The sequence below is a fragment of the Myodes glareolus genome, chromosome 6 (genome assembly GCF_982192425.1).
Source record: "Myodes glareolus chromosome 6, mMyoGla1.1, whole genome shotgun sequence".
NCBI classification, from domain to species: Eukaryota; Metazoa; Chordata; class Mammalia; order Rodentia; family Cricetidae; genus Myodes; species Myodes glareolus.
The window spans coordinates 97,201,833-97,212,773 of record NC_142031.1 but is presented as its reverse complement, the minus strand read 5'-3'; the positions used below and the strand labels follow the sequence as shown (position 1 = coordinate 97,212,773).

The window sequence follows — 10,941 nt, the reverse complement described above, 5'->3', positions numbered from 1 at the left end:
TGTCTTGGTTTGTTTGTTTATTGGAAGGGTCTTATATAGTCTAGGCTGACCTCAAAGTCTCTGAGCCCTTCTCCTTCCACGTCCCGAGTACTAGGATTACAGGTGTAGGCCACCATGCCCGGTTTAAGTGTTGCTGGGGCTCAAACCCAGCACATCCTCAGCACCCTCCAGGGACATACAGGATGCTTCTCTTCTTTTCCTTTGTCTAAAGCTTTCCTTAATGTCACTGGATGGGGGTATGGGATAGGACCCATCCCCCACCCCCAGAAGAGGCTTTGGAAAATGGAAAGCCAGTCCCAGCCAGGGCCCTCACCGGATGGAGCACGGGAGGAAACAAAAGTGCTTGTGTTAACAGAATGTCATTTCCCAACATGAGTCAGGCTCAACGCTGAGGCAGGGAAAGGAGAGCAAATGCCTTCCCATTCATCACGATGGACACGGCTATTTTTAGAGCAACACCAGCTCGGCGCTGGGCTCCAAAGACCCTGCCGTGGAAGGAAATGAGACTCAGCCGATGGTAGAGCTGGTTGGGAGCATGCTTGTGCTTGTGTATGCACATAGGAAAGGGGGAAGGCAAGCCTCCCTCTCTAAACTTCACTTCAGTGTGAGCATGGGGAGAGAAATGGAGCAGGTAGGTGATCATTGAGGGGGAAAGGAAATGAACTCATCTTTGCCTGGAGCTGGAATAGGTATTTGGCCTAGAAAGGTACCTCGGATATCCCACAATCTGACTTTTGCTTGTTTGCTTGCTAGTTCCCTCTGCCTCTCTCTCTCTCTCTCTCTCTCTCTCTCTCTCTCTCTCTCTCTCTGTCATTTTTTTCCAAGATGGTTTCTCTGTGTAGTTCTGTCTGTCCTAGAACTTGCTCTGTAGACCAGGCTGGCCTCAAACTCAGAGATTTGCCTTCCCCTGAGTCCTGAGTGCTAGGATTAAAGGCATGGACCACCACTACCTTGGTCTATCTTGTACTTTCTTAGGTACATCGGCTCAATATCTCTAAGTGAGGGTTAAGCAGCCTCCTCCCAGATGTGGTGGTTGGGATTCAGGCCTCTGAGCTATCTGGTCAGCATGAAGAATCCAGACATGGGTGTCAATGGTGGATAGTTTCCGGAAACACTTGCCCTACTCAGTGCCCACAGGCCTGTACTCTAAAAGGGAAACCTTCCCTGGAATTAGAAGAATCCCTGTGTCTGACCCTTTTTCCCATTAATTATAGGAAAGGAAATCCTGAGTTTGAACTTGGCCCCAACACCAAGTCGGGCTAAGGGTGTGGTCCCATTCTTTCTAGGTCTCATCTAAAATATTTCTCGGTCCTGCCTCTGCTTATGCTAACGTATCCATGTTGGAGATTCGTACCTCCTCAGCATACACACGCAGAGGAGGAGCACAGCTGGGGAGGAGGCTGCCTCTTCTAGGAAGCCACAAGGCTTCCTAGATGTCCATCAGAGTTTATGGGAATGTGGTTTATACTACTTGTGTAGTATAAACCTGTAAGGGCCTTGGAGTTGACTCACTTTCCATTAATAGCCCCGAGGTTCTGGCCAGTTTTAAACTTCTTACAGGCAAGAAAGATTGAGGTGACTTCCTGCATCGTCACTGAATGGATTCCTAAAATCCAAAGCAAGTGGACAGAGCATTCCACAACAGGGTGTCATGACTGCTACCTCCCCACGGGGAAGCAGAAAGGACTCCTGAGGTGGAAAAGACAGCCGTGAGCTCAGTTATGAATGAAAGTCTCTGTTGCCCACCCCTCCCCAACCAATAGAGCCCAAGAGATGGAGGGCTTAATTGCTTTGACCCCCAGATACGGGCAAACAAAAGGGCAGGCCTCTTGCTCATTCGTTTTCATCTCCATCTTTTCTTCTTAGGGTTATCACAGACAAGAACTGTGAGTCAGCACTGTGTTCAGGCAAGGCACTCAGCTACCCTGAGACCCATCTAGACTACCTGGACAGAGAGACAGACCGACAGACCGACAGACAAGGTTTGGAGGAAGGCATACTGCCTAAGGATCCAGGTGCTTCAACCCCAACTCTATACCTGGTTTATGACCTTGAATCAACGGCCCACCTGTATGGGCCAGAAAAGGAACGGCTTGGACTACACGCCCTTGAAGTTCCTGTTCAGAATAGCGCCAAACAAGTCTAAGGACGGAGGTGGAAACTTCTAAACATTCTCCCCCGGAAAGCTGGTTCTCGGACTGAGGGAGTGGACTTGGCAGAAAGGGCGTGGATAGCTAACAGACATTCATCTCTCAAATGCTAAGGACTACAACCGGTATCCTCTGCACGACGGGTATCACTTTCCCATTGCGTGGATGAGTACGTGAACACTGAGATTCAAGGCACTTTGACCTTCCTGAGATGGAAGCTCATGCACTTTTTGTCACACCATACCCTCCCAGTGGACCACCAGAAATAGCGAGCTCTGTTTTCCTTACTCCAAACATCCTTTTTAAAGCCTGGCCCTCTATGAGCTCCACTTTTTTTTTCCTTCTGTGACTTTGTTTATTATTAAAAGACGGCTGCAATTCTGTGTACCCTGAGCTGTACTGGGAAAACGAACGAACAGTGTGGCCAAGTGTGTGGCCCTGTGTGACACCAGATCCTCTTGTACAAGTTGCCACCAGACGACATCATTGGCAAGTTTCTACATTGTGCTTGTACTTCTAGAAGAGGGCATGAGTCCGACGCCAGCCCACTTCTTTCCAGGCACCTGAAGCCAGCCAGCTCCCTGTTCCCCTTTCCTTTGGGTGACTTTGTGCCAGAAGATCCTGGCAGGCTGAGGTCTGATTGCTTGACTAGGTCTCTAGTAATGAGGAGGGGCGGGCTGTGTCCCGCCGCCTGGCTAACTTAATCCCCAAAATAATCACATGGAAATTGTATTAATTATATTACTGCCTGGCCCATTATATCTAGCCTCTTCTTGGCTAATTCTTACATCTTGGTTTAACCCATTTTTAATAATCTCTGTAGAACCATGAGGTCATGGCTTACTGGGAAAGATTCAACATGTCTGACCTGGCAGCTTCATGATGGCGGCTCTCTCTGACTTTGCCTTCTTTCTCCCAGCATTTAGTTCTTTCTATTCTGCCCAACTAAGGGCCGCCCTATCAAAAGGCCAAGGCAGTTTTCTTTATTCAACCAATAAAAGCAACACATAAAAAAAAGACCCTCCTACACCATAGGTCTCTCATGAAGCTCAGTGTGGTGATACTTTGTATGATCTAACAAATAAAGCTTTTCTAAAGATCAGAGTGTAGAGCTAGCCACACTAGTTAGCCACAGAGGCCAGGCAGTGGTAGCAGGCACCTTTAATCTTAGCACTTAGGAGACAGATGGATCTCTGTTAGTTCAAGGCCACCCTAGACTACGAAACTTATCCAGTCTAGAAGAGAAACAGAGCTAAGCAGTGGCGGTTCGCACCTTTAATCCCAGTACTTGGGAGTCACCTGCCTTTAATCCCATCATAAAGGAGGTGAAGATAGGAAGGGATATGGTTGAATGGAGAGAGGAATGTAAGGTGGGAGGAGACAGGAGCATTGCAGTCAGTCTGAGGAGCGGTCAGTCTAAGGAGGCAGCCTGAGGACAGGATTACCTTTGGTCTGAGCTTTGGCAGAGGTAAGAACTCCAGTGGCTGCCGCTCTGCTTCTCTGATCCTTCACCTTTCACCCCCTGATGGCTGACTCCAAGTTTTTATTATTAAGACCAATTAGAATTCATGTTTCAACTTAGGGGCACTGCAAGAGCAAGAGCCAGTGTCAGATCCACTCTACTAAAATTCCTTTGCCCCTCTTCTCTCTGGCTTGCCCTGCCCTGTTATATCAAGGCCGTTGACTACCTCCCCGTTTCCACTGGTTCAGCTCTTTTCTCGTCTCTCTAGTCTCCCTCACTCTTGTCTTTCACTCACTCTATCTCCCTCTGTCCTTGGTGCCTGTCTTCCTATTCATTCTCCTCTTTGACGGCCAGGGTCTAAAATAGCGAGACCCAGAATGCTGGACACACAACTGCTTGAAGTCATTTTCCCACGCGCTATGCCGTAGTACCAGGTGTGAAAGCTGAGAGACAAGACTTTCCACTCCATCCCTAGCATGGCCTGATGTTGCAAAGCTATGTCTGTCGTTAGGAAACTGACTCCCATGCTACAGGTTCTAGGCACAGCCTACCCCCTCACTGCTATCCGGGGTAACGAGGAGAGGCTGTCAGTTCATAAGGACAAAGAAAGTATCAAAGAGACACAGGGCCTTGTCAGCATTCTAGAACAATCTGGCATGCTTCTCTTGTTTCCATTTGTAACAAGGCCTACTTTAGAGGAAGTTTGCAAAGAAGCTCCACGAATTTACCAGTCTCAAAGGCTCAGAGCAGTTTCCGGTTGACCCGAGACATTCCAAGTTGGAAAGCAAAGGTGGCATGGGCTCCTGCATGCTCAAAACAAAGCCCCTCTATGTCTTTGATAGATGGATAAACGGCAATTGAAATGAATTGCTGGGATTAATATAGGTGGTATCTAGATATATTCATCTATTTCTGGGCTAATGACTGCCTACATAATTCTGAATACTGTTTTCCTTTTGTGTCTTGGTTTCCATGTTTATGAGATAGGGTTATTACAAGAAGAAACCAATGCATAATTGGAGAGAGAAAATGCTATGTAAATAAGATTTGAGGTCCTCCTGCTGTTCGCTTGACAGCAGTGCACTAGGAAGGTTCAAGATCCTTTTGATCTCAGAGGAGAGGGACCAGCTGCTGAGAGATGGGTCTGATCTAATCCAGAGCTGACCTTCCAGAAGGTCCTGTAGATAATTTGTGATGCTTCTTTGTAGTCTAGGACAAAGGTGGAGGACAATTTGCGGACCTGGTAATGACCATCTGCCACGAGTCCGATGGAGCCATTCTCTTTCCTGCATCATTTGTCTCCCACGTGTTTTGTTCTACAGGGTCAAGCACCCATGTTTCTGACCCCACCAAGACCTTTGATTCTGAGTGTTGAAGGCAAAAGAAGGAAGACTTTCCCACTCCGATGCGAAGCAAAACTCAGAATGGGGAAGTATCCTTTGTATTTTTGACACTCATCTTCAAGAGACATTAAGATAGTGTGGTCCCATAGGGGCCAGCACAGGGAAGGGCTGGTGGAGGATGGGGGCTCCACATGAATATACCGGACCACATGCAACCATCTCCTCAATCCTCCCTCACGTCTCCACCGCCAGATTGGAGCGGCCTGTGGAAAAAATTCCTGTCTGTTTTCAGAAACAGATAAAAGCATCCAGATTATGCAGAGCAAATCTCAGCCTGAAAGCAGCTGGAAAAATCTGTTTCTTGCCACTGTCACTGACCCTGTGACCCTTCCAAGTAATGACATTCGAGCTCATTCCGTCCCTCCTCCCTCCTTCCCAGTACTGACCGAGCCATCCACTGCACATCTGGTCCTTGTCGGCACTGTCAGGCCATTATCCCTCAGACAGTGAGAGATAGGCGGTGGAAGAGGAGTTGAGCTTGCTGGGGTTTTAAAAACAAATTAGCGGCGGGTTCAAGGACAGGTCAGTGTTAAATCATGTCTCATTTGATCCAGAGTATAGGAGATCATATTTACCACGCTGTGGGTCTTCAACCCTCCACCCACTGTCCCAGGGTAGGAGATTCAGTCTCGGCTAGGCACAAGGGTATAAAGCTTAGGTCCACTCCTGGATAGACAGTAGGCTAGACAGATGTTTGATCTCCTGTAAGCATATGGGGCTTGGAACACTGACTAGCTCATCACTCTGGAGTTCTGGTGCAGGGGGGGATTATCTCTGGCTTTAGGGAAAGTCTGCCAAGAGCCAGCTCCATCGTCCAGGGTGCTCATGTTTGCAATGCTTCAGTTACGTTCCCCCCCACACAATGGTAAACACAATAAAACAGGCTTATGCCCCATGCATGTGGGGGCAAATGCCAGCAAGCACACCCTTGGAGGTCTGCAACTAGCTGCTCAGCTGGGAGGCATTAGGGGCCCCATGGCTCCAGATTGAGACTCTGCCATTCCTTCGGCAGAGCACTCTTAGCTGAACAATTCCTTAGGCACCACTGTCCTCCCCAAGTCTCCCTCCCCCAACCTACTCTCCACCTCAGGCGGTGGATTTGCCATCCAAATAGGAGCCAAATACAGCTAACTTCCAAAGGAGCCCAGATGGGACAGTTCTTCCCAGGAGAGTGGGGTGGGCCTTCTTTAATCCTTTTGTCCTCTACGAGAGAAGGAGGACATCTGTCCAGCAGGTGGATGGATCGAGTCATTACAGCAAAGAGAGGCTCAAGAGAGGAGGTACAGAGTGTCGGACCGGAGTTGGGCTCCGAACCTGTCCCAGGTGCTCAGATAACTGTAAGTAGGATTTGATAGAGCAAGGGAAATTAGGGGACCCTGTAAAGCCCCACCAAGGCTCAGCTTTTATGTAGAAAGCATTTTCTCTGAGATTAGAACCAAGGATCAAAGGGAAGAGAGGTTTAATAAAAAGCAATAGCAGAGCCAGGCAGGGGTGGCACACGCCTTTAATCCCAGCACTCGGGGAGGCAGAGGCAGGCGAATCTCTGAGTTCAAGGTCAGCCTGGTCTACAAGAGCCAATTCCAGGACAGGCTCCCAAATCTATAGAGAAATCCTGTCTTGAAAACAAACAAACAAACAAACAAACGCAATAGCAGAGAGTTAGAATCATAATCCAGGCATGAAATGACCACTTTTGAATGGTTTGTATGCCTCTAAGCCATTAAGACAGTCCCACTGCCTACTAAGTTCTTCAATGCCTCAAATATGTATTAAATGCTTTTTCATCCTGTAAGGCAAACACACATCACACACACACACACACACACACACACACACACACACACACACCTGTATATATTTACAGGTTCTCATGTAGCTCAGACTGGCCTCTAATATGTTATGTAGCTGAAGATGTCCTTGTGTTCTCCATCTTCCTGTCTGTACCCCTGTCGGCTGTAGTTATAGGCACGTACCAGGTTTCCTGGGTACTGGCCATCGAACTCAGTACCTCGCGCACACTAAGCACAGACGGCAAGAAGCATTCTACCAACTGAGTCACTTTTCCTGTCTCTCAGATTCCTTCAGTCAGAATGAGTGACTCCCCATGGGCTGCAGGCGAGCCAGACCTCGACTTGGGATCTTCAGGCTGTTTTTCTAGTTAGTGAGGACTGGGTCTGAGTCCTTCAAGGTGCTCTGAGTGAGCACCCTAATGACAGAGCCCACATCATATTGATATTTTAGCCCCACCCGTGTCTGTCTCACAACACAGCAGAACAAATGTGCCTCTGAACCGCATCATCTTGTGGTCACAGCGAGTCCTGAAGGCTAGCTAAATCTAGCCCAATGAAACATAGGTGGCCAGTCTTTCTTTATTTTGAGAGTAAATTCACATAGCATATAATTTACATTTTAATTTAGTGGTCTTTGCTATATCTGAAAGAGTGGGGCAGCCGTCATTCCTACCTAATTCCAGAACATTTTCATCTTCCCAAAAGAAACTCAGCCTATTTAGCTTTTATCTGTTTCCCCTGGCTCCCGGCCCTAGGGAACCACTAACCTACTTTCTGTCTCGATGGACTCGCCTATTCTGGATACTCCACATCAATGGACTCTCATACAACACACAGAGAGTCTTTTGTATCTACTCCATACTCAGTATCATGTCTTTAAGGTTCATCCATGTGATGATGTGGCTTGGTACCCCGTTTCTTTCCACGGTTGAATACTATTCTGCTGTGTGAGATACCACGTTCTGTTTACCTCTTCATCGGTTGATGGACATTTGGGTTGCTTCCACTTCTGGACTACTATGAATCATGCTTCTGTGAATGTTCATGCACAAGGGTTTGTGTGGACATATGTTTTCAATTCTCCCGTGTATATATTTATGAGTGGAAATGCAGGGTTATGGGTAATTCTATGTTTAACTTTTTGAGAGCCTGCCAAGCTGTTTTCCAGAGCAGCTGTGCCATTTTGTCGTGCCTCTAGCAATGTACACGGACTCTAATTTCTTCCCATCCTCACCACTTCTTGTGATTTTCTGTTTATTTTTATTATAGCTATACTAATGGGTATGAAAACCAATGTAAGTTCATTTTGGTTTTGAATTGCATTTTCCCCTAATGACTAATAATGTTGAGATTGTTTTACTATGCTTGCTGGCCATTTGTATATTTTCTTTGGAGAAGTGCCTATTTAAGTCCTTTGTCCACTCTTAAATTGGGTTATATGTCTTGTTGTTGAATTCTAAGAGTTATTTATATATTCTGGATATTAGATCTTAAGCAGATATATCAGTTACAAATGTTTTCTTGTGTTTTGTGGTTTGAATTTTTTTTCGCCTTCTTGGTAGTAACCTTTGATTCACAAGTCTTTGATTAAAATGAAATTGTTATCTATATTCTCTTTTATTGCTTGTGTTTTGGTGTCAAATCTAAGAAGCTGTTGCCTAGTCCAAGGTCATGGAGATCTATAACTGTTTCCCTCTAAAAGGGAAGAGTTTTGACTCCCATATTTAGGTTTTAAAAGGTTATTTTGAATGTGCTTGTGTAAAAGGGATGCAGTGGAAATGTGAACTCATTCTTTCATCCGTGGGTGTCCACTCATGAAAAAATCTGTTCTTTCCCTAGTGAGTGCTTTTAGCACTGTGGCTAGAAATCAACTCCTTATTCCTTTGTTAAATGATTAATTATCGAATTCATTACTTAACAAAGGGTCATTCATTCAGAGACAGATATGGCAAACTGACATTGCCAAGACTTTTAAAATACACAGTTGTCTCAACCTGTCTTCATCTCCCACGCATCAAAATCCATCTGAAAAAGGTCAACAACCACTAGAATGTCTTTTACAAATGTTTCAAGTGATCCAAAGCCCTTGGACTTTCAAGCTAGTATCACTAGTGTAGACCTTCATACGATTTTGTTTTTAACTGATTTAAAAAGAATAAACCTAGAATAATTGTAAGATATGTTTTGTGGACAGAGCACATATACAGATAAGCAAAAGATAGCTGACTTTTCATCATTCAAAACTGGACATATCTTGCTGGGGTCTTGTGTGAGCAGGGAACAAATGAGGGACGCTCCTTGGCTGTGGGGGATTGGAAAAGAATCCTTTTTCCTCTCTGCCCTTTGGAATCCAATTCTTTCAATTCAGTGGATGATGTATATGTAGAGAAATGCATATGGTGATAGAGCCACAGTAAGAGACAGATCCGTGCTTGAAGTGTAGGACGGGCAAACGCTCCACACAGACGAGCAGAGAGCAAAGGCAGATCTGAGGAGTGAAAAGCGAGGCAAGAACTGAGGAGTGGGCCAAGGCACCATCTGCGAGAGGGCTTCCTCTGGCAAAGATGGATCTTCAAAGAGACGAGAAGGGGGGTGGACTCTGGTCTCCAGTACTAAATAACTTGCTTTTTCAAAACTACCAGGATATTGAATGTAATTCCCCTTAAGTCCACTGCGCTTATGTCTTTGAGGCTGGTCTTGGCTAAGAGAAAAAGAGCTGACTTCCTACCACTCACAGATGGACACATCCTGCTGGGGTCTAGTATAAGCAAAAACAAGTGAGAGTCATTCTTTGTCTGTGAGTGACGCTGTCTCGAGCATGCTCCATGGCGTCCCATCCCACATCACTCGACTTGTCCTTCCTCACTCTTTTTTTCCTTAAAAAAAAAAAAAAGCTTTTGGGTTAGTGTATGGTATGTGTATACACAAGTGTCATGTGTTTGCAAGTGTGTGTCGGGGTACACATAGGTGTGAATGTGTGCATTTTGCATGTGGAGGGGCGCGGAGGTGGGCATTAGGTATTTTTTCACATATTTTCTACACATATTTTTTAACACAGGGTCTATCGCCTTGAGTTCATCACGTGGCTATATTGGCTTGGCTGTCCTACAGGTCCCAGAGATCTTCCTGTCTTTGACTCCCCAGTGTGGACCACAAACACATCCCATCGTGCCCACCTTTTTACACAAGTGCTGGGAAGCAGACTCAGACAACAAGGAAACATATTATGGTCTGACCCTTCTCCATGTCCCCATTATCCTTACCTTTCTAGCTAATCGCAGCGCATACAGTTTCTGAATTTCTGTGTTAGGTCAGTAATTTGCTAATGTTTCCTAGAGTGTAATATCAAATATTAGACTTAGCACATTTATATAGAAAGAAAAATGGGTTTGTGATGATTAATCTCAATTGTCAGGTTGATGACACCTAGAATTACCTGAGAGACAGCCCGCTGGGCATGCTTGTGGGGTATTACCTACTGTGGGTGGCACCATTCCCTGTGTCGGGCTCCAGGACGGTATTAAAAGGAGACTGGGAGCTGAACACAAGCATTCATTGCTCTCTTCTTCCTGAGAGCAGAGGCAGTGTGAGCGGCTGCTCCAAGCTCATGAAGCCTTGATTTCCCTTCCGTGGTTGACTGTACCCCCAAACGGAGCCAAAATAAATTCTTCCTTAAGTTGCTTTGTTGGAGTGTTTTATCCCAGCAACAGGAATGTAACTAAGGCAGAGTTTTAATGTGTATTTCCCCACTAGGTAATAAGCTACTTGAGACCAAAGGCTTCATCTTTCTTAGCTGTGTGCTTTGAACAGTGTGTGGCCCTAAAGGACTGCCGATCTGGTTGTGGGTGCACGGTGGGTGACTTTACAGCTGAACAGTGACTCAAAGCTTGGCCTCCTAGGAGACTAAGAAGTAAAAAAGGAAGAGGAATGAGAAAAAGCACTTCATCCCTTCTGGTATTTTCTTTCTACTGCCAAGCTAATCACAAATGATAAGCCCATGGATTTCAACAGCTAGTCTGAGCTCTCCTGTCATTACCAGGAAACAGTTGAGCATACAGCAGGGGCAAGGCGCGCATGTGCTGCTGTGTAGCAGGTACTGTGGGATGCTGATAGAGAACACAAAAGAGGGAATCTGC

At 46.0% G+C, this 10,941-nt stretch overlaps 1 long non-coding RNA gene across 1 annotated transcript; it reads left to right on the top strand.

Annotated features, from left to right (window-relative positions):
- Nucleotides 1–381: 381 nt before the first annotated feature.
- On the top strand, nucleotides 382–8,415 carry LOC146894443 (uncharacterized). Its single transcript, XR_015002511.2, has 2 exons — nucleotides 382–631; nucleotides 1,867–8,415. It is a non-coding gene; the product is annotated as an uncharacterized LOC146894443 (long non-coding RNA).
- The last annotated feature ends 2,526 nt before the right edge of the window (nucleotides 8,416–10,941 follow it).